The sequence below is a fragment of the Pyrgilauda ruficollis genome, unplaced genomic scaffold (genome assembly GCF_017590135.1).
Source record: "Pyrgilauda ruficollis isolate IOZ18807 unplaced genomic scaffold, ASM1759013v1 scaffold15, whole genome shotgun sequence".
Taxonomy (NCBI): Eukaryota; Metazoa; Chordata; class Aves; order Passeriformes; family Passeridae; genus Pyrgilauda; species Pyrgilauda ruficollis.
Window position 1 is genome coordinate 1,887,439 of NW_024513654.1, and position 24,537 is coordinate 1,911,975.

Below are 24,537 nucleotides of genomic sequence, written 5' to 3' on the forward strand. Positions count from 1 at the left end.
TGTGAGGCTCTGAAACACACCAAGAAGCTCTGTTGAGAACTGAGCACTGAGATTTCGAATATTTGTCACAATAAACAGCAACAAATATTTTTTTTTTAAATCAGAAATAGAATATTTTACTTGATGTTGTAAATAAGCAAATTAAATACTACCTTAGCTCCATTTCGCCAAAGTAAAATGCTGTGGTTATGGAAAATTATTTATTTGGTATTTAAAAATTCTAAGACATGGATTCCTCTCATTCCTTAGAGGCTGATAATGGGTCAGATTATTAAAAAAACATCTTCACATCTCTAATTTTTTTGCCGTGTTCACATGAAGCAAGCTGGATGTGCAATTCTTTGTTCCACTCAGAGATTTTACAACTGGTTTTGCCTGAACAAGAAGGAAGCGAGTCAGGATTTGGGCAAAGAAGAATATTTCCTACCACTGTCAGCAAAAAAAAGAGATGGTTTTAGACTGTTACCAGGCTGTTGACACAAAAATACCTGAAATAAGTGGAGCAGGCACTAAAGCTGGCATGCACACTCAGTGGGAGCAACGGAGCTGGAGACGAGGAGAAACATTTTCCGCAAAGAAGCCGGAGTTGACACATCCGCCGCTCGCTGCCTGATGGGCTCCAGCTCAGGGGTTTGATGTCGGCAGCTCCCACCACCGTCCATTAGACAGGCGCCCGCACCAGGGACGCTGCAGCCACAAGTGACACTAATGTGCTCCACTGCTGACACTGGGGAGCCCACAGGAAAATGTGTTCATCCCCTGGCTGCTCCACGGTTAAACAGGGAACCAGTCTGGCAAAACGGACTGAGGGAGTTTGCATCCCCAACGCTTCATCTGTCCCCGTTCTCATGCCTTGTGAATGCTGAAATTTCTGAGTATCCTAAGGAAAAAAATAACCCACATTATTTTTAAAGTGTGTCCTGGAAAGTATTTGTGTATTTCCCGCTGTAGCTTGAATTCCAGTTGGTTTAGGCAAAGCCAAGCTGCTTCTTCACAAAGCAGAAGAGTGAACAGACTGGCAAATTCTTGGCATTTATTTTCTACAACTTAAGTTCATAAGTAAGACTTGCTAATTTACACAGTTATTGAGATTTCCTTCAGTCACAAATGCTCAGTTGCAATGGGATGTGAAGTATGAGCAGAAGACACCCATTTTCATCGTGAACTTTTCTGATACACTAAGACTCTTCTGTACTCTTTGTTATTTTAGTTTTGGACATATTTGAGCTTAAGAAGGTCAGAGATTAACTTTCAAATGCTTTTACTCTTCTAATGACAGAGATAACAATCAAATTCCTAACTCAGTAGCAGGAAGTTCCATAGTACAGAAGGATATTTATATAAATATATATTTTTTAAAAAAATCTCTGTGCACCTAATTGAAAGAATTTGGTGAAATGGTTATCATAAATAATGTGAATAACAGAACAATGACTTTTTTCTTAAGGAGACTTCATAATTTTTCTAAGTATTGTATAATTTATTTCATACCTGTTGTTCCATATGCTAGAGCTTTGGACAGATGAGTGTGTGGCATTTGAAAGAATGTGGTGGAAATGCACATCACAGCACTGGCAGGACAGTGGGTCCATACTTTGGACCTTGTCATATTTACCCAGCTCATGGATCTTAACTCCAAAATCAAATTAGTCCAAAATTCTCCAACCAAACTTCCTCAGAGTTTAATGATGTAGGAATCTAGCTAAGGAACCTATCTGGGATTTTTTAATAGATGGTATTGACCAGTCATTTTGAACTGCCTGTTTTGAAAAGGACATGCTATTTATTTTTTCTTTCCATTTAAATATCAAAAAGAAAGGATCTTGCTCTAGTTCCAAACGATAATCCATACAATGAATCACCACTCGCTGGCATAACAAATTTCCTCATTTAAATTAAGAAATATTTCCAGCTCTTGAGATTAAATAGCTACAAAATCTATCCCCAGACCCATCAGTCTCAAAAAATCCTACAAAGTCACTATAATATCAAAAAAATTGCTTGTGTATTTTTTTTCCACATGCATTTTTTGAATGAAGTGCAGCTGGTTTAGGGGTTCATAAGAAATGAAACTTATTTTCTTTGCACTGGAGGTTTTCACTGTGCAGTATCCTGGTCTTCATCCCTTAAACACCACTAAATCCCATAAGTGATTCCAAGATGATGTTGTTTAGCACATTAATATTGTTTTCAATGAAGCAGCAAGTAGGAGCACTTGGAAATGCAGGAGTCCTGCCAGGTAGGGAGAGGAACCCAAAACTTGACCTTTGTGCATTTTACAAGAAAAAAGAGAAGGAAAAAAATAGAGGGAAAAAGTTCCAAACCCCACAATTGTGTTAATTTAAATACACTTTAGAAATTAGTCTGTATTATCATGAAGTCTGTTTATAGCTACAAACCACATGCAAATATTCAGGAAAATTCCCCTTTTCTACTTACTCATTGACCTTGTCTTGGATAACATTCACTCTGCTCCTTGAATCCTGGCATCTTCTGGGGGAATCTAGCTGCAAGGATCTTTTCATTCTTCATGGAAATTCATCCACATTCCAGATCACCCCTGGAAGAAGGAGAAGACTTCCTGATCCTGACTGTCCTGTTGGACCTTGCTGGTGATTTAAAACAGATGAAATGTCAATTAAACTGTTCAAACTCAAACCAGCACAACCGGCCATGGCTTAGCAGCCTAGATGTTTTACCACTCACCTCCAGAGGATCTTGGCTGAACTTCCAGCCTGTTCTCCCATCACAAAACTATCCGTGACATCTTTGGATGATGGAAATCTTTGAACCTTAAAAAGCTCTCACTAGTCATTTGAAGAATATTTAATAACAACATTCTTTGGTTGCTATTTGAGTGAAATAGCCAAAAAATGCTGAATTTCTCAGTGGAACTTGACCCAACCTTTTTCCACTCATGGCTTCATGATTTGGTTTGATCCTCTTTCATTTTAATTCTTTGCATTTCTGTGGTTCAGACCCAGCTAAAAAGAATCTTCATCCTGTGGTATTCCTTAAGTTCCCAATTCTATATTTATAAGAATTCAGCAAGGTGATGGTTTCAGGCCAGGTCTGCAGGGGGTCTCAGCCCACTTCACTAAATTATTTGAGGTAAATCTTAGTCTTCTTATCTAAACAACACTCCTTAATTTTTTGAGGTAAATATAATCCCATAGTAGAAGGGATGGAATTTGGTTGTCACATGCATTATATGACCAGACTATTTGGGAGAGGATGGGATACTCCCATTTTCAGGAGCTTTGTCCATTCTCACTTCTCATAGCCAGAAGGAAAATGTTTGTGTATCTGTTAAAGCTCAGTGTGAAGACCTCTGGTAACACCTGTTAAATAAAATTATTGCCACTGGCTCCCGCCACAAGTTTTGACCAAAAAACTTCCTGTCCTCAAGATTTATTCCTACATTTTGCCTTTCAAATGGTTTCATATGGTTTGGGTTTGGGTTTTTGTTGTTGTTGTTGTTTGGTTGTTTTTTTATTTGGTTTATTTTTGGTGGACCATCTCAGAGTTCTTTTCTCTCCATCAAAACCACCTCAATCTCTGCTTTTACCTTCTCCCTTTGTCCTCTGCCACCAGCTTCTCAATGAATATCCTTCCAGCAACAATTCATCAGCATGGCTTGCAGATTTTTTAACATCCTCTCTGAAGGTTCCATATTTAAGCCCATTGCTACATGGTTTGGTCAGTGAGCTCAATAATCTTTAATTTACCTTTTTTTTTCAGTTTTATCAGAGAAAGAATGGACTCAAATATATGTCTTTAAAAAAATTCTCACACCATCCATGCATAGGCTTGATGCCTCCCCAGAATATATTCCTGATTCCTCATGTACAGAAATGCTGCCTAAAATTGAAGGGTGATTTTTTTGTATTTAAAGAATGATCAAGAGCAGTGTCACTAATAGTGCCTTGACACAGAAAATAGCAAAACCTAATTCAATATGGTGAAAACTTTGTTGATTGGAAAACAAAGAATTGTATCACTTCCCTCCCTGATCATTTAAAATCATTATAAATAAAAGGAGAGCAAGGGGAGAAAAATCAAGTGCTGAATCATGAAAAGAGTCAGCAGATCAAGGTCCTTCTTCTAAAAAATCTTTAGCAGGGAAAAGAAGAAACAGTAGATATTATTTCCAATTATCTCTCAAATTGGAACAGAGAAAGGATAATAAAAAAATACACACACACACACACAAAAAAAAAAAAAATCCCTGACTTGGTGCTACTGGAGTTTGTAGCTGGAAGGAAAGTCCTTGCTTATATTGAAGTAAAGTTCTGAAAATAAGCAAAGAACAGATTTATTGATTTTTGGTGAAGTCTGGGTGTAAAAAAGAGAAAGAATAAAGAAGTGCTCTTTGCCCGCTATGTCCAAATGACATCCCCAGTGGCCTTCTTAATGGTGGGGGAGGGGAGGGGGCAGGTGCCTACCCCGGCACACGGCCACAACTGCCCTTAGGCAAGGGCTAATGGTATTGGCTGAGCCTGCTCTAAGCCTCTCTTTTCTAATAGCCAACTTTCTCTGTGCGAGAAGACAGACAGATATTGATTGGTCCAAATGCCCTTGAGTTGACAACATCTGAAATGAAAATCCACAAGGCTAGCACAAACTTTCTGCAAGTTCAATTCCTTGGAATCTGATTAGGAGGCTGGCCGGCACGAGCGTTTTCATGGAAAAGGTCTCCTTTTGTCACTGCCTCCACACGTGTAATTAGCGGCGCGGACGCGGCTCCGGCAGATTCGTGGCACAAATGGCAATTTTGGGAAGCAGGTTAAAGATAGCAGGGGTTTGATTAAGGAAACAAAGGCAGCCCAGCCCGTCGTGAAGGTTAACAACAAATTCGCAAAGATACAGGTGCCATTTCTGAGCATTAATTAGGTATACAACAATAAAATACCCATTCTCTTTTCATCTGCTCTCAAAAGTTGTAGATAAAGTAACAGAATTTAAAGAGTCCACCTTTCAGGGAAGTTACTTCATCCAGACTGAAGTTCTAACTCCCAACAAGTCTGGGTTTATTTTCTAATGATTTTGTTTTCCAGAATTAAAATACCAGTTACAGTTTGCAAATGTTACGGATGAGGAATGCAGAAGACTGGAGGAGTGTATCTGTACCTTATTAAGGATTCTTTTTTTATTCTACAAATTCCTCCTAAATCAATACATTGACTACTGTATAAAGCTTAAATAAAGCATTATTAAAGTGGAAGCAGTGTTCCTGTCCTACTGGGTTATTTAGAAGCATAAAAGATGCACTCGTAAGAATCAGGATCATGCCAGGTAAAGTACAGCTGGAATACACATTAAATTTATTCAGGCATTGATTTGTAATGTTGATCCTCCATGGCTTCATGTTTCTTTTCTCATTAATCTTAGTTAACCCTCTCAAAACAATGCCAACGTTGGCGTTTGATGTATTGAAGATCCAACCTGCAGAGGATGCTGCTTTCTGGACTGTGATCCCTGCCATCAGTGGGGATAAAGCCACAGAACCAGAGAATGTTCTTTGCTTGATTTTGTGTTAAGTATGAAAAAGAGAAGGTTTTTTCTCAGAGGAAGAAGCAAACAAAGAAAGAAGATGCACATTTCCATCCCCTGTGGTTGGAATGAGGTGATCTTTAAGGTCCTTTCCAGCCCAAACCATTCTAAGATTCTGTGCTGACCTAAGATAGGGAATGCGAATGTTTTGGCTGCAGAGAATTGATAGATCTGCTGGAGGTGTCCTGTGGGGCAAGGAACAAACTGCTGTGGTGTTTACACTAACAAACACTCAGCTCAGGAGAAAGTCACTGCAGAGGAAGGCAAAGCACTGCAAGGAATCCTATTTTAGAAATTAAGATCTCTGCCTCTAAAGCCAATAACTATTTCAGTTGCAGTTGCAGACTACTTACTAAGGCATTTCCATTTTCCACCTGCCCCTCCCTCCCTACTCACCTGATAAAGGTGTTTTTGTAGAGAGGCTGGCTGAAGAGGAGGGGCAGGAGGTCATTTTTGGAGAAACCAGCAGCAAATACACACAAGTGTGCAGAGACTCAGGAGCCTGGGGCGTTTGCCATCCTGCTGGAGGTGATGCCTGTCAATAAAGCCCAGTGCATTCCTCTGTGGGATGAACTGGGCTTAATCCATCATTCCTCTGGACTTGATGCTGCCTGTGCAGCACCTGCACTCTGGTGGCTACCAGCCACTTCTGAAAGTTTTACCCGATCTCCTTTTGGCAAATACTGACAACAACAAGTTTTTTATTTTATGTCATGACAGAGGTGTCAAATGTCAGCTGTTTAGAATAAATGGCCACTTCTGTCTCATCTTGTGCTGCAAAACTGTAAGTGGACTGTAGGCCTTCCTAAGGATGCCAGTGGTTTTCTTGCCAGTGGAGCAGCTCCATGGACATGGACTTTAGCATCTTAGCATCCAGCTTGCCTTAAAATCCATTCATATTTTAATTATCAGGTCCACACCTCCTCATCTGACTTTTTAACAAGATTAGAATCCCAATGGTACATTATCAATACAGGCCAAAGATAGATAGATAGATAGATAGATAGATAGATAGATAGATAGACAGATCACAAGCTACAATTTCCCCTGTAATTATTTATTGCCTGTAGGAGATCAAGACTGGGATGAAGAATGACCACCCCCTTTCATATCCATAGAAGTTGCACCCAGCATCAAGGGGGTGATGATTTAGCTGAAGACAGACTGGGGCAAACATTAGCAGCAAATGTGAGTCTTGTTTGTGGTAAATCCATCCCTTGAAACTATTTCTTCCTTCAGCACCAAATAGTCTTTCTAATCTTTTGTCTTTTCAAATAGCTGTGATAATATTAAAACCATGCTTCACAGCAAACAGCATTTCTGGGATTTTCCTAAGAGATGTGGCTTCGGATAAGAAAGTGCAATTGAGTTAAAGCAGTAGGAGAGCCCGGAGTCAGTGGGGTTTGTTGTGATCCGTTGACCACTTCCCAGTAGGCATCTCTGCAGTCGCTGAGAATTACTAAACACCATTTCAAGGAATATAGGTAATTCAGTCAACCAAAAAACCAAACAAAATAAGCCCAGCATAAAATACATTTTAAAAAACCCTACTGGCATGTGAAAAGCAGGAATCTGTCGAGCTTGCTTTGGATCATTCCCGGTGTACTTAGCTAAGGAAAAATCAAACTGATGAAATTTCTCAGTGTGCACAAAGATTGGAAAATAGATATTTCTGCTAGCACAGAAATCTTTCTGAGGTAGAGAAATGACAAAGCTGGCTTCTTTTTTTGTACCAATGCTTAGAAAGTGCAATGCTTAGAAACCTTTCACCCAAATATGACACAACAATTAAGGCAGTAAATAAGAATAAAGTAATAACAATATTCCAAAAAATTACAACTGAAGAACTTCCTTGCTGTCAGATAGAAGCAGGGCACAATTACACAATACCAGCCTGGTTCTCTGTGGCCAGGATTTCTGCCGTATTTTTCTATAATTTTTCGTGAAGAATTGAGGCTGATAACAGCCAGGACAAACAGCTGAGGAGCTTTCAGTACAGCTGCCCCAATTCTCAGCCTTTTCACTCAGAGCCCCTGATTTATCATCCAAAAAAAAAAAAAAAATCTGTAAAAAAATCCTCAGCTGGACTTTACAACCACTGTTGACAAATAAATATTTATCTATATATTTGTCCCTCCAGATGTCATGGAGTTTACTAAAACACCTGTGCATGCAAAGTGGAAGGAAGAGCTTCTGCCTGTATTTTATCATTATTGCACTTCTAAGACAATACCCTGGCTCCCTCTCTAAAGAATGATAGGATGGGCAGGCTGGAGTAGCTGCAGGGGATCCTACGCCTGTTGCCTGCCAAAGCTGCTTACTACTTAACAACTGATCAACTGGCCCCCAAGGCAACAGCTTAACAAGCCCCAGTAGAAGTGGACTCAAGATTTCTTCCTCAGCAAAGAAAATGAAACCATTTACGAGGTATGACCAATATCCAGAAATCAAGGGGAGCAGCACCAGCAACACTTTATCTCCCCAGCTCTTCGGAAATAGCAAGGTGTTTTTAGGCTAGAGTCCTAAAGTTGAGCAGGGTTTAATGATATTGGACTAAGAGAGGGGAATGGGGTCCAGGGTTGCTTGGCAGGTCGGTCGTGCCTTGCACAGTTCCTGCACCCCACACTGCCAGGGAGGAGGGATGCTCGTGGGTGCTCTGGGGCAGGGCTGTGCCCTATGTGAGTGTGAAAGAGAGACAGAGAGAGATTCAGGAGTGAGCTGCAGCAATTCCTCCGGGGCGAGCTGTGGCAGCTGTTTACCAGCACAAAGCAATTCTGTGCCGCACTTTTGTGGAGGAAATGAGGAATCCTGGACGCGGCTGAAACTACAGGGGGGATTTTAGGAGAGCAGAATTTAATTACCCAAGCTGGAATTTGGCCAGGACACCAGGGCTCACACCTCTGCTCTTGTGAAAAGTGCCAAGAGGTCTTTAATAGTAACAAACAGTCAAGATTTGGGGTTAAGGTTTCACCTGAATGCCTCCGCCTTCAGTAACATTTTGTTCCTTACCAGCGTTATCAAAACTTTATCCAAAAGTCCTCGGAATTGCAGTGGGGTTACCACAAAGAAAAGCTTTTCTTATGAAGTTTCTGTTTATCTCAGGATCATCCAGAAAAAGCCACCTCATAACACGTCTTCAGGTCTGCTGCAGGAAATGAAAGGAATATTTGCCATGCTCAGGTGGGGTAGATTAGGGAGATTTCCCCTAATACATCCAGATTAGATGAATCAGCTCCATAACCTCCCAAAAGCCTGACACATTTCCTAAAGCATCCATACCCCTATTCTTCCATCCCTCAAGTTACCAATGATCTCCTTGGGAGACTTTTTTTTAAAGCAGTATTTCAAAAGGAAACGTGAAGCTGGAGGGAGGGTTGGCATTTTCCAATTTGTTTCCATGACCTGCTTTTTTTATAGTCTTAATCCTGCAGCCATGTGGAGAGGTGTGAAGAAAACCTGCAAGGACAAACCTCATTTGAAAATTGGAACGACCTGTTGACAACTGCCCTTCCTGCACACGGATTTATGAGCACAAGTTGCTGGGTGTATTTAGTGGGAGTTTACTTGGGTGACTGGGGGAACGTTCTCCAAATTTCTTTTTGTTTTCCCTGCTGCCATTTCTTCCTCAGCCGTATTCTCCAAATTAAACTTGTAGCTTTTTGAATGTTGTCTTATTCGTGCCTCCAACTGTAGGTCATTATTTCCCTTCCCCCTCTATGAATATCCTAAAGAACTTCACAATAATGAGGCTACAGATTGCTGAAACTCCCCTGTATAAAGTTTACCAGGGTCACATCATTTCCTCCTGTTTTCTACTTGTAACAAGGCTCTTTTTGCTTAGATTACATTCTTCCCTGAGGAAGAGATCATGAACATTTTTACCACGACCAGATTACTGTTATGAATGAACAAGGTATCAACTTTGGAAGTCTGTTAAACATCTAGCCATTTGCAAAAGCTTGGAAAAAGCTACGTTTCAAAAGCTGTGTCTCGCTATTAAATGTTTCTGATGACAACTAAAAGGGTGAGAGACCTCAAGAAGAGGATATTGAATAATTTTGAGGTTTTGGAAGAGCTGTTTGAGACCTTCAGAGGGTTTTATCAGGAAACACTAGAGCTCTGAGCAACGTGGTCTAGTGGAAGGTGTCCCTACCCATGGAAGGGGTTGGAACAAGGAGATCTCTAAGGCCCCTTCTGACCCAGGCCTTGCCATTCCTAGAATCACATTCAACACAAGAAGAAAGTATTACATCCTGTACATAAAATCATCAAATCACAGAATGGTTTAACTTGGAAGGGACCTTCCAGCTCTTCTAGTCCCACCCCTTGCCTTGGGCAGGGACACCTTGCCCTAGACCAGCTTGCCACGTACACAACAGACCTCTGTAAAATAACCTGAGTACAAGAGAAAGGAACAAAACAGAGCAGATCCACCCAACAAAAAAATATAAACAGAAACTTTCACTCGAAATTCCAGGCATGACTGCTCTTGTGCTGCTGCAACAGTATGTGAAATGTGAGCTCCAGGTCTGCCAGCACCAAGAGGATTTCAATATCACAAGCCCTAATGATTTCTATTGCCTCATTGCAGCATCCTCTGAAAGAAAACACAGCCCTGGATCAATGCAGTCATTGACTGACTCAGTGTATGGATAAGTGATGCACATTAATACAGCCTGCATTGAACTGGAGTGGCCCTCGGAATTACAAGTAAAGGTAAAACAATGCAGTCTTCCCTTTAACCTGAGCAAGAGCTGCATTGACTTTTCCAGCTCTGTTTTCCAGCAGGCTCTGCCAGCTCTGTTGCAAGGCAGCCTGGCCAGCCCCCGAGCACCTCTGCACAAAACAGGGAGCAGCGTTAGGTGAACCAAGCCTTAAACACAGCCCAGCAGACAGCTGCACCATTTAAAAGCACTTTGCACTCTAAAACATCTCTGCAGAGCTCACTGATCTATAGGTGCTTCGTATATTCCCTTAAAAATCTCGCTGGAGATTGTGAGAGATCAGAATCGATATCTTCATTTGATAGATGAGCAACCAGATTAAACAGCAAACCAAAGGCTGCAGAACTTTTTGTACCACGTGGTGCTAAACTTGAATCCTGTTCCGGGGCTGGGATGGATATAGGATTTTCTCCTGAGCTATAAAACTCCTCTTTCTCTCCACCACACTGAACTTGCCTGTAGCACAGAACTGTTCTGCAACTGTACAGCTTCCTTTTTTTCTCATCTTTTTTTTTAGAACTGACCCAGTATCACCTCTGGAACGTGGAAACTCAGCCAGACAACCAAGTCCTGATTTCTGACACAGCAGAGCAAGGGGATTAGAGAATAACACTCAGGCTGTACAATTAAATTATAGATGCTGTCCATGCCATGCCCTGTTCCATGTGCTGTGGGAGAGATCTGGTGCAGCTGAGGCCCTACATGTTCCACACTTCATTTCCAGGGAAAAGTGACCAGGAGGAGGAAATCCCAAGGCTTAATAAAATTAACACTGGAATTCACTAGTGCCCAGAGGCAACCCACAGGGCTTGGATGGATCCCTAGGAAGCAATAATTCATCCAGCCAGGATAATTATCCAGAATAAACAAATGGAGCCCCAAAAATAATCTTTATAATAAATGAAGCCCTACATACTTACCTTCCAAATGTTCATCTTCAACTTTTATTAATTCGGTGTATGGTCCCACTTTTTTATACAAAAACAAAGCAAAACCTAACTCTCATCCAGGGGATTATTATAAAGAGAAATATGAGGAAACTTACAGAGTTGAAGCTTTCAGGATGCAGATTTTCAGAAAATTGTGCTTCAGTGCAATTAAGCTGCATTTTCGGATGTTGGTTTGGTACATTTCAGCACAGAAACTTTCTGTCTAATGAATTGAGAGAGCAAATTAACAGGGTGAGAGCAAACATGATTACCCATTATACAAATACAAAAATATTTACTGTTGCAGAGTTTCTTATTTGGTGTATTTATCATCTATATTTTCTAAATTGCTATAATAAATTGCTATTATTGCATCTATAATTTCTAAATTTATCATCTATATCATCTAAATTGCTGATGCCATTTAAAAATAATTAATAGGTAAATTCCTCAAGTAGGGTTAAACTTTAGATATTAAAAAAATACTTTTAAGTAATTTAGTAAAAAGAAACCTTTTTTTTCTTTTCCTTGGTTTTCTAACACAGAAAACTGGTCAATCATGACTCATTTCCACCACTCAGTTGATTCAGCATGGACTGATTCAAAATTTCAAGCTGAAAAACCTTTTTTTTTTTTGATGCCACAAAAAGTCTACCAAGTTTAAGCAAAAAATATAAGATGTAAAAGCGAGTTAGAAATAATAAAATCTTTTTCCCTGTGTGAACTTCTTTAACATATAGTCCTGACAAGTCTTTGGGGAGTCCTGTTTTCATGTAGGTATTGTGAGCCAGAAATTCATCAAGTAACACAATACACACAGTACAAACTTCAGCTCCATTATTCTTTCTAAGGAATGCTGAGAAATAATTTATCATGATCTCAGCTCTAAAAGCTTTTATTTCTTAGAAAAGTCTCCTCACATCCTTTAATTTTTTACTTGATGTCATTTCAGAAGTTCTCAGTAATCATTTCCTGGTTATTAGCAACTCTCAAATGAGACAAAATGTTATCTATAAGGCTAAAATACAGGAAAAAAATCATACATTTAAAATCAAATAGCTATTTTTCATGTTTGCTTCTAAATTTTTCTTCACAATGAAAAGGAACCCCAAATACCTGTTGTTAAACAGATGCTATGTTGAAAACTTTCTGAAGATTTAAAAAAAAAAAAAAAAAAGTTAATGAGCATTTTCATGTGTAGGACTGCCAACAATTTTTTCTTTTCCAGTGCAAGAATTTCACTGAACATCACAGGTCAATCAAGTGTTTCAGTCTCTGGAGAAAGTGGAAGAAATCACTTGAAAATGGCTGGAAAAAATCTTGGTTCCAGAAGGAGTTTTGAAAAGGTGGACTCAAGGTCAGCAAAGTGCTAAACGCTGTTCCCGACTCCCGCGATCCCTCGGCGATCCCGCTCCTGCAGAAGTTGATTGGAACAAGCCAGGCTCAGGATGCCTTGTCATTGACCATGGCGTGCCTGTTGGACTTTTAAAAAAAGGGATATTTTAGGGGAAGCCAAATAACTCTTGTTTGCACAGCCAGGAAGAGGAAGAGCAGATGCTCGATGCTTTAAAAGTTATAAATATGTTTGTTGTGATTTAAGTCATGAAGATGCATCAACACATAATTTTTAAAATCATTCCCAATTTCCCTTGGAGAGCTGAAGAGCTGGGCAATTTTTCTGTCTAATTGGAGGAAACAGAAGACTTTATATCGTAAAACTATTTAAAAACAGGAGTTAACCACAGAACAAAAGCATTTCTGAGTTGGGTTAGTCCAATTTTCTTATTAATTAAGCACAATGATCAAATTACTGAACAGTGGAGGTGACTCTTCTGTCAAGAAAATAAATACAATTATTGACCTGAATCCCAATGAAATGACATTCTCGTGTTCTAACTGGTCATTTTTATATTAAGAGTAAGTTCGTGCAGGTAGAATTGATTATAAAAGAGAAAAGCTCTTGGGATCCCCTGCACTGAAATTAAGCTCCACAAGCTCCTAGGAAAGCTGAACAAACTGTCCAGGCTTGGGAGGCTTTGTGCAGGATGGGGATGCCGGGAAAAAGGGAAAAGAGGATTTTTAGGTTTTGCAAAATATCTTTCCAAAGGATCAGGTTTCTTTTTAAAGCACCTGTTGGATTCCTTAGCTAGAAAAAGGTTAATTTTCACTTTTTTCCTTCTATGAATATATTTATTAATTTTATATATTCAGAACTAGTTCAGAATATTTTAGACTGCAGTAGTTGACCTTGCAAATACTTAATTGCACTAAAACGCTGATTTTAACACCAACTTACCTTCTTTTTAAATTTCAAGGGTTTTCTTACTTCTGTAGATGATCAAAGGTGAAGTTACGTACATGACATCATTTGAAGACAAAAGATTAAATTTTTAAACTACAGAAACCTAATGTATAACAGCATAACTATAATCAGGGATCAATCAATACATTTATTTTTACATACATTTACTATCTCTTTTCTAGACTCACACTGTAGCTTTCAATAATAATTTCAGAATTTTTGTCCCTAAGAATTTCAGGCAAAGTTCCGAAACATATTGAAAGAATGGAATACAAGAAAATTAATATTTTACCAAAATTTAGCCTACACAAATAAATTTATGGTTTAATTAATTGGAGTCTCTGGGATTTACCACATGAAAATTCACAAACTGATACAAATTTAGGGATTCTACAAACCCTAAATTCTGAATTATCCAAAAGGAATTCTTCAAAGAATTTAAAGACCGACAAAGACCAACAACCCCCAAGGAACTGCCTCAAAATGTGAACATTCATGTGCTGAAGAAGAATCAGCTCTTAAGCTATCCAACAACCTAAGATAAGTAGGTTTAATGGTTGGACTCGATCTGTTCCAACCTAAAAGATTCTGTGATTCTAAGAATGAGAGTTAATTAAGCTCATTTATACCTGTGTAGAACTGAACAAAATTAAATGCGAGCATTTTATGATTGCAGGGAAAAAAGAGAAAATAAAAGTTGTGTTTGTCCAAACAAATGTGAGAAAACATATTTAGGGATTTTACAGATACATTAAAATGTATCTAATTTAGAATTTTACAAACATATTGGAGTGTTTAAGGGTAGAGTTAAGGTTGCAGATACCACATTGCTTTGAGAGCTTCTCTCATTGGAGATTTAAGCAGAAGCTGCTCCTAAGAGCTCCCATTTGTTTTCTTCTAGAACAATACACACACACTGGTAGAAAGGTGTATTCAAATGCAAAATTCACTCCAGGCTGATAGTTCTGATCTCCTTTAATCTTCCTCTCTTGATTAACAGTAAGGGCTTCTGTGAAGGACAATTGATGTGGTGCAATAGGTCGCCTTCTGGTCTCAACCTTGGCAGAGTAATCAGATACCTGGCAAGCTTAATAGAGGTCACTTAATGCAAAGATTAAAATTAACTGGAAGTCAATAAGGGAATAATAAAGGAAAATGATCACCCAGTTGCTCCTACTTTGTAAAAGTAAACCTCACATTGCAGGCCAGGAGTAAAAAAATATGGAGTGGCAGGCGATCCAACAGGCCTTTAAAAGCCCTCCAGCAAACAATTTAATGATTTCAGGTACCCTTTAAACTAAGTGGCCAATCACTGTTAAATCCTTTGGTATTCATTGTAATAACACTGATCATGATGAACTCTTTTGGTATTAATGTGGATGTAATATATACGTTTTTAATTATAGAACAAGAAAATCCAATTACCCCTTTGCCTCATCAAAGTTCTTTGCTAGCTGCGACTGTTTAAACATACATTATGAAACATTCAAACTGAGGGAGGTTTTTGTGCAAAGCAAAGGCCAAATCCTGCCGGGTGCTGACCACTCCTAACTGGCAGGAATTCTGGGAGAAGGTCACTGAGCCAAGCACCTCCTGCTCTTAGCAGGATCAGACCTCAATAGAGCATGGAAAAAAGCAGGGAATGCACTGATCAGCTTTGGGAAGAGCCTTTTTGAAAGGCAGAAAGAATTCATTTCTACAATGAAGCAAAACCTGCTCTGAACAGTTAAATTATCATCAGATGAGACAAAATTCACTCTGTAGAAGGGGGAGGAAAAAAGTGATGGGCTGAGCAAATTGCTTTGGTTTTATTCCATGTTCCACAGGCTGAAATCTCCACATTCAGTTCGTGTTCTCTGGGAAAACTTTGAATATAGCCTGGATATAGAGTTTAAAATTTAACTATTGGGAGATAGAAGCAGAAAACTTCAAGATCTAGAGTGAAGTCCTTTTTGAGCTAATATTCTCCTGTAAATAAAGCCAGCTTCAGAAGTGTGTAGCCATGGGGTGTATCAGTCAGGACCCGTAAGCAGTGGGAGTCAATCTTTCAGAGGATGAGATCAGCCCATATTCAATGATGCCACTTCATTCGTTAATCAAAAATAGGGAGGATTGCTCAAATACATTTGTGGTTGTCCCTTCCTAGAAATTGCCCAAGCAGACATTATGTTAAAGTATTTAATTTCTTAATTTTTTTTGGCCACCCTGTCATTTCAGTGCCATAAAAGCAAAATTTGCCAGAACACTTTCAGAACTTCACAAAGAATCCAAAATATTGCAGACCACTGCTGTTGTAGGGAACATATGAGGTATCCTCTCCTATTCCAGTTGAAAACTACCACAAAATCACACTCAAAAGAAAACTTTTATGACACCTCCATCAGATTAATCTCAGCACAGCTGTCCCAAAGGTGAGCTATAGAAGGGGTAGCAAAGCTCAGTGCTTGCACGTAGGAGTAGTGTCTGAGTAAGGAGCAGGGGAAATACAGACCACTGTGGTATATAAATATACTTAAACAACAAATGCTTTTACAGCAAAATGGCTCTGTAATCATGTCAGACTGTAATTTGTAAGATATCACTGAACATTTACGAGATAATTGCCCAATTTCTATAGCTCTGTTGCTACTACAACCAGTTCTTCACAAAAGGAACATTCAGAAGGAACAAAACCAAATATTCACAATGCTTTAATGCTACATGAGGCAGTATAGGATTAATAAAGATATTTTAAATGCATTAAATGTTGCTCTTTCTTTAAAAAAATTACATTATAAAACCCTTTCTTAAACATTATTTGAATAAAGCCTCATTACTCACAGTCCAGAGAAGTTCATTAGGAAAAGATCACTTTGGAAAGCATTCAACTAACTAGCCTTTCTTCTCAGCAGTGAATTACATTAGCTACTTCCTAGTTATTTAAATCTTGAAATAAAAGATGTAAACGCTACAGTGACATCTTAAGATCATTGGTAAGGCAGGTCTTGCATGCACAAAAATGCCCAGCTGGTCCGGAGATAAAACAGATTGATAATTAGTTGCAAAATGTAACATTTCATCAGGAATATTTTGAATAATCCAATTTATCTTTGTCAGATATGCGGCACATATTTTTCCTTTGGAGACTCTTTGTTCTTTAACACAACATTATAATTTCAGCCTCCTAATTAACGCGCTCGTCGGTCGGCCCTGCCTTGATGTCCCGCCGCCGAGCGGGGGCCGGCGGGCCTGTGTGGAGAGAAGGTGGCTGCCCTGAGCCACAGGCCACCAGTGGCTCCCGCTGCTCCCACCACCCTACTGGGGCCCAACTGGTTTGATACTGGCGAGATCAAAGCCCGCGGCTGCGAGGGAGGAGGGCCTGGCTCTGCCACGCCAGCGGGGCCCGCGGAGCAGCTGGGATTGCTCAGCGCTCTCCAACAGGCTCCCAGAGCCTCGGCCTCCTAATTAACTCCTGGAAAATCGTCCTGGCCACGCTCACGGCCCACGGTGGTGTGGGGGTCCCACAGCTGCCCTCCCGCCTCGGCGTGCTCGGCCCTGCGGCCGTGGGTGGTTGGGTGAGGGATGGCCGGCCTTGCCGGGCGGTGGACCGCGGCCTGAGGGGCACAGGAGGGTGTGAGCATGGCACTGCTCCCAGTGCCACCTCCACTGGTTGGCAGGAGGCAGTTCCGGCCTCACGTGTTGGCATCACCTCTCTGGTAGCCTCGCAAAAAGGGTTACCGGTGTTTGGAGCCCTTTCTGTGACTCGATTCTGAGTTTGCACAGCTTGGAAAAGCTCCTTACCTTATTTGTGATGGGAACGGTGATGCTCCTCACGGGAGCACAGCATCTTCCACACCTCCAGCTGGATGGGGCAGAGCTGATGTAAAACCAGCTGGAACCTCCAGGAACCAGGCAAGGAACCTCCTACCCCTCCTTCACTGTTTCCTCTGCCTGAGGGAGGGGTGCCATGCCACAAACACCAGTGCAGAGTCCACCCCAAGCCCACTGCAGCCCCAGTTAAATCCCCACTGTCTTACACAGCTCCAAACTTCAGCCCTGACATATCCCAGGGTATTTTTTAAGGAAAGACTTCTTCCAGACAACCAGTGTGGAGGTCAGGTTTACTTCAGAGGTACCAAAGATTTGCTGTTACAGCCCTTGGAGCAATCCTGCCCAGCACAGCCTGATTCCCCAGCCCAGATCTGCAAATGCTGCCCCATTAAAAAACAGCTTAGAAACAAGGACGTTTCCAGCCACATTTTAACAAAGTGGTTGTCTCAGAAGCAATAAAATAACCAAACAACTCACCTGGCAGAGGGAAGGCTGGAAGTTTTTCCATCATCTTTTGTAATAAAACATTAGTTTTTTTGTAATTCCTCCTCTGCCTCGGGATTCAAGTCCTCACTGACCTTGTGGAAGGAAGTGCAAAGTGTCCCTGGGTCAGCATGGCTGTGCCTGGGCTGACCAAGCATTTGTGACCTGCAACAACAACAATTTGCCCCCACCCCAGGTGCTTTAAATGTTCACCACCCTGTTGGTTTTACCTCATTCACTTAATTGGATACATCTATCTTCACATGCAATGCTTTGACTTTTCAAATTTCAGCTGGTGTTTAGGAAAATAAAATAGTTTGGAGAGCTAGATTAAAGTTTTGTGTGAGTTTTGCCAAACTCTCTTCAATAAGAGATGGAAGTCATGCAGACTTATCAGCCTGCACCTCTGATATGATAATGATATCTGTACCACCCAGAAAGTAGGTCACTCTAATTCTTCATAGCAGTTTTTGTAACCTACTCAGGGACTACAAGGCCAGCTATTCTAAAGATAATTCTGAATTTCTTTAATAAGATTTTATTGGATTCAGATAATTGATCCGATTATTGAAACCTGGGGAAAGTGCTATTGACCTGAATATATACATCAGTAATTCTTTTTTAAATGAATTTAGGTCATCACAAAGTTATTGCCTCTGCTTAATATCAGACAAGGTACTCACTACAGGCCTGGCAAACAGACACAGATCCCATGGTCCTGCCCCTGCCCTTCCCAAAATACATGGGAAGCTCCTTCCTTCACCCTCAAGAGGGGTTTAGGGACTTGAAGCCTGAGTTAAGCACTTTGAGACTGGTCTGACTTTCACAATGAGAATAATTTCTTTTGATTTCTTGATTTTTTTTTCCCCTTGACTCTCTTTTTAGTCAGCATCAGGACATGTCCAGAGTTTGGCAGCTGCCTGTCATCCTCCCCATCCATGGCAAGGGGTTGGAACCAACTGGTCTTTAAGGTCCCTTCCAACCCAAACCAGTCTGTGATTCTCCAGTTTCATTTCTGATAGGGCAACTATTTCTGATCATCCAATTCCAGACAACTCCAATTCGTTTTCCACCTGACTTTTTGCTTACTTTCCATACCATCATCTACACAATGATATTTATTCCCACAGCACTGTGCCCAACCAGCCCTTCCATGCTGCTCTTGGAGAAGGAGAAACTACTTGGAAATAATTTTTAATTACATTTCCTTTAATTACACCTGTTACTTACCTTGTTCCCAGCCTGTTGCAGTGTGGAGATACCAGTTCCACCTTTTTCAGACCCAGCAGATCTTCCTGGGAGGTGACAGGGAAAGTTTCAGAGCAGAGGATCCACGGCCATCCTGTCCTGGTGGAAGAGCTCTGTGCTTCCTTTCCCACCTCACTGCTTCTCACACACGGATAAAATCTGTTCCTAGGAAGGAAAAAAATGACATTTTCCCACTTCTTGCAGTTTATAAGTCTCAGCTGAGGGTGGCTGGGCTGCTCTGATTGCCTGGAGTGCCTCGCTGGCCGGGCTATTGCTGCCCCTATTTCCTTGCTCTAATACAATGTGCGTGATGTGATCTCCCACGGCAGAGCTGGCAGTGCTGGGTGTGATGGAAATGCACCTGGAGACAAAGCTGGGACAGCCTCATTCCACTGCCCACACAGAATGGGACTGAAATTATCTGTACAGCTGAGCTGGGAACCTGCCTCTATCATCCCCCATCAGTTCCCAGTGACTGACCTTCCACAAAAAGCTGTGTTTCATTCAGAAGGAGATAGGAAAAAAAAGGCACATCTTTCTTATTTGTTATTCTTTGCACTCCTCAGCAGCACAGTTCTCAAAACAAAACTTATCCTTGACCTTACTAACCTTCCTTTTAACATGACTATGCAGAGTATTTCTTTCTACTTGGATTTTTCTTTTTACAAGTATTTTATTCTTTCTTTTGTACAAAGTCCAAGCCACACTCTTGCTACTTTAAGCATTTTTTTTCAGATACTTTCTGGCCTGAAGCAAAAATTTTCTCCAAATATCACACTTTTAGCCCATTATAAGGTCCAGGTTGGTGGTGGAATCACCCTTACCTCCTCTACGAACCTCTTGCAATTGCTTGAAACTCTGAAACCATAGGAAGACTTGGCTAAGTGGGTGTGAACACCAAGCTGTAATGTACAAAATAATTACCAGATTTAAATGAAAGGGAATTATCGAGACTTACATTGCAAATCTTTGGATGTTACTCTCTAAATCATGGTCCTCAAAGGCTGCACAGACTGCTCAGGAGCTTCTCCCTCAGCTGCACGTGGTGGTGGTGGAGGAAAGCTCTGCACAGGACCTGGGTGATGACAAGTGATGGAATTGGGATTGCTCAGCATGGAGGAGACTCCAGGGAGAGCTCAGAGCCCCTGCCAGGGCCTAAAGGGGCTTCAGGAGAGCTGGAGAGGGACTGGGGACAAGGGATGGAGGGACAGGACACAGGGAATGACTGCAAGCTGGAAGAGGTGAATTTTAGATGGGATATTGGGAAGGAATTGCTCCCTGGGAGGCTGGGGAGGAGCTGGGATGGAATTCCCAGAGCAGCTGGGGCTGCCCCTGGATCCCTGGCAGTGCCCAAGGCCAGGTTGGACACTGGAGCTTGGAGCAGCCTGGGACAGCGGGAGGTGTCCCTGCCCTGGCTGGGGTGGCACTGGAGGGACAGGAGACTCCAGGGAGAGCTCAGAGCCCCTGCCAGGGCCTAAAGGGGCTTCAGGAGAGCTGGAGAGGGACTGGGGACAAGGGATGGAGGGACAGGACACAGGGAATGACTGCAAGCTGGAAGAGGTGAATTTTAGATGGGATATTGGGAAGGAATTGTTCCCTGGGAGGCTGGGGAGGAGCTGGGATGGAATTCCCAGAGCAGCTGGGGCTGCCCCTGGATCCCTGGCAGTGCCCAAGGCCAGGTTGAACACTGGGGCTTCGAGCAGCCTGGGACAGTGGGAGGTGTCCCTGCCCTGGCTGGGGTGGCACTGGAGGCACTTTAGGGTCCCTTCCTACCCGAACCATTCCATGATTTCATTAAATCCCACCCATGCTGGAGACCAGCTGGTGACCACCACCTGCAGAGCCAAAGCCATCCTTGAAGTTCCACCAGAGCCTTATTCCAGTCCTGCCTAACCAACTCATTTTTGCCTGTGCTTTCCCATTACTTCTTTTGTTGCTGCCTCTTCTTTCCCTTTGCCTTGTGTGGAATTATGAGCTTTAATTACGTAAATAAACAGCCAGGAAACAAACCAAACCTCCGGGATTCCTGAGGGGATTCCCTTCCCTGCAGACACACTGGCCATTTGCAGGTTCCCACTATCTTTGCTTTCCTCTTTTTTTTTTTCCTTGTGCTGCCTAGAGGGGAGGATTTGTCACTGAGCAAAGCAAGTCTCTCAAACTTCTGAGGAAATCATAAACAGGCTGCAGTCCCTCATGAAAGCAAAGAAAACAAATGTGTGAACGGCAAAATCAACTATCTCTAATTTATTTATCATTGAAAAGCTAATTGCATCCTCCTTAGAAGCATCAAAAAAGCCTCAAAGTGCTGCAAAACACACGAGCGTTTAGGGCATCCTCTGGGATTATCCCAGGCAGCTCCTGCTATCCTCCCTCTGATGCTGAACGAGGTGCCTCAACCCTACAGGCTCCATCCTCCCAAAAATTCCTAGATGGGGGTGGAATTTCCCAAAATTCCCTGGATGGGGTGCAGCTTCCCACCCTCCTGTTGTGTATCCCTCACCAAGTTCCTGTAAAATATAATTCCTTCTCTTTTTTCCCCAAGACACAGTTAGATGTGAAAATAGTTTTCAACATCATGAGAAGGGTTGGGATTTTTCCAAACCTCTGAGGAATTAACTTGACCCTTGGAAAAGTCCTGTGTCATTCAACAGGTGCAGCTCCTGGAAGTATCTAAATAAAAAAGGAGTCAATTCTGCAGCCATTCCTTAGAAAAAGGACTGAACAGAAATAATAATATTTCCTGGGGTTTTTATAAAAAAACTCCAAATTTCTATGGCAAGATAAAACCCTCAATTAAATTTTACAGTCTGGTATAAAAAGTGCTGTCTAAAGGTTGTTATTTTCTATTATCAGTGAGAGTTTTCTTGAAGACACTGAGATAACTCAACGGGCTTTTCCTTAGCTCTAAGACAACTGGAACTGAAGAAAATTTTCCTGGAAGTGAAACATCAGAACAGAAGAGCACTGACATGGCAGGGATGATAATTTTCCCTTTCCCAATCTTCTATCAATATCCAACTATGAATATTTAGGGATTTACTGCAAGTTCACAGAACTTTAATTTTTCCCTCACACCATTTGATAGTGAAAAAATGTTAAATATAAGCTGTACCAAAATTAACATATTTTTAAATTATCACCATTTTTTCTGTTTTATCTGTAAATTGTCTTGCTGTAGACTCACCAAAACAATATCTATAGGCCTCTAAATTTGTTTTTTTAGTTTCTTGTGGTTGCTCCTTTGCAGTGAAATAATTGCAAGTAGAGTTTGTTTGTGGCTAATCAATATCCTGCTGCCAGTGTTAATGGGACATGTGACAACATAAGGACAGTCCCCCTCCAAAACAAATTCCTGACAATTACTATTCATCATTTCTGAAGGGTTTGGGTTTTCTTTTTTCTAAATCAAAAATGAGCCAGGAGTTTGTTTTTTGTGTGCACAGTCATAAAGTGATCGTTTGGGAGAGCTGTAGATTATCTGTGAATAATCCAATCTTTCATCACAGGTTTATTTTGGATTTCTAGAAAGTGTAAATGATGAATAACTCAGCTGTGTGTTCAGATGTGTTGGTGAGCTTGCAGATTAACAATGTAAATGTGTGAATAGAGGAAAATACCTCTTTTTTCACCAGATAGAAGCCATCAGCTCTTCATGCTCTCAATAAATTTCCAACCTGAAAAACCCCTTTTCAGTAAATCCTCAGAGCACAAATAACAACAGTGAATCATAGAATCAAAGAACGGTCTGAGCTGGAAGGGACCTTAAAGATCATTTCATTCCAAACCCCTGCCATGGGGAGTGACACCTTTAAAAGATTCCTTAAAATAATTATCTGTAATGACTTAGCAATCCTCTTTGAAAAATCCCATTTTTTTTAATAAATAAAAAGCCTCATTACTCCAGTAAAATCCTATTTTAATCCATTCATTTAACAAACAGGAACACAAATATTATTTATGCCAAGTGGAGCTGACATCACCCTGTGATACTTCCTAAACTTGTGACCTTGAGTTAATTGTGAAGCAACAGCAAGTGAAAATCAGTGGGAAAAGGAACAAGTATGAAAGAAAACAACCCCTAAATTAAAGACCTTTTCCTCTCCAGCAGTTTGGGCAGCAGCTCGGACTGTCATCAGAGGATAAATCAGTTTGCAGGGCTGTGGACAGCTCGTTAATATGAGTTCTGAATGGTTTAATTGGGGAAGTGTGGGAGAAGTTGGAGGTGCAGAGTCAGGCTGAGTTCGGGGCACGTGGGGCTGGGTGTGCTCCTCCAGAAATTCTCTGCTCAGAATTCCTGGACTCTGGATTCACCTCACACCTGGTTCTGCTCATCCCAGGTATTGCTCCTACCTAACTTCTCAAATAACAGGGAAAGAAATGACTATGTGGGTTATGAAACTAATTTGAAAGTTAAATTTTACTTTTTTAGCAGAGCTTGGGCCTGTTTTCTCCTTCAAGATGGTGCTGCTGGACGTGGGAGAGCTGGAGACGGTACAACTTCCAAAGGCCTTGGAAAAGATTCAGGAGGCACAGCAAAGGGATGAGGCAGCCCTAGGAAACACCTCCCTCTGTCCCAGGAGCTGATGTGGAATGAGATCCCACCTCAAGCTGCGCCAGGGGAGATTCAGGCTGCATATCAGGAAAGATTTTTTATGGAAAAAGTGGTCAAGCAGTGGGACAGACTGCCCAGGGCAGCAGTGGAGTCACATCCCTGGAAGTGTCCAAAAGCTGAGTGATGAGGCATTTTGTGATGTGGCTCAGTGGATGTTGGTGGGATTATATCAAAGTTGGCCTTGGTGATCTTGGAGGTCTTTTCCAGCCTTAACGATTCCACGATCCTATTCCTTAGTTTTACCTGATCTGATATAAATAGTGCTACCTAAATCTCTAATTCCTCAGTCTTTAAACACTCCTGATATCTCAAATTCCTGTGGCAATGATCCCACATCCCAGCCCAAAGCCCTGTCTCTCGTCACCAGCCTGTGCTGTGGGCCCTGCCACATCTTTTGGCTGTTCCAGGATTCTTGTGTCAGCAGAAAGTGGAGAAAAAAAATGTATCCTCAACAACCTCCTGAGATATTCCCTATCAGCTATTCCTTATCTGATACATTTTTGCCATTTTCTTCCTTGTTAGCCAGGAAATTAATGTTCCAAACTTGACAGGCTCTCATCACAAGCACATCTCACCCTCTGTCTAATCATTTCCATCAGCCCTCTCTGAACTTTTTACACTTCAGCTGTACCTTTTTTGAAATGGAAATGAAAGCAGCGTTCAAGGCAAAGGCTCATCGCCCCTTTATGTAACAGCATTCAAATACTTCAGCACTGTTTTCTCTCACACATCCTGTGCTGGGCTTTGCTTTTTATCAGGGAAAAATGGGATCAGTGAAGGGACAACAAGGTGGTGCCCATGAGTTGGAATTGGTGGGGAGCAAATATCTGCTTGTCCCTGTTGTTGACCAAGGCTGGGTCATTAATTTCTCCAAAC